This window comes from Penaeus monodon, chromosome 24, assembly GCF_015228065.2.
Source record: "Penaeus monodon isolate SGIC_2016 chromosome 24, NSTDA_Pmon_1, whole genome shotgun sequence".
Classification (NCBI taxonomy): Eukaryota; Metazoa; Arthropoda; class Malacostraca; order Decapoda; family Penaeidae; genus Penaeus; species Penaeus monodon.
The window spans coordinates 24,433,220-24,433,471 of NC_051409.1; positions in this window are offsets into that span (position 1 = coordinate 24,433,220).

Sequence of the window (252 nt, forward strand, 5' to 3'; positions counted from 1 at the left end):
CAGGCAGGCGAGGCGGAGCAGACCCTGCCGACTCAGGGATACAAGAGGACAGTGAAGACTACCCCAGAGGCTGGGGAAAAACTCACTAAAGTGATAATTTTCCGATACCCGACCATACTGGGCCCAAACTTTCTGTTGGACGATGTCAGATTTGTGTAGGTGAAGAGGCACGCGTCCAGGGGCGAGGAGCGGAGTCAGTTCGTTGCCCTCCTAAAAGGGGAAGTGCCAGAGAGGGTATTTATCTCTGGACCA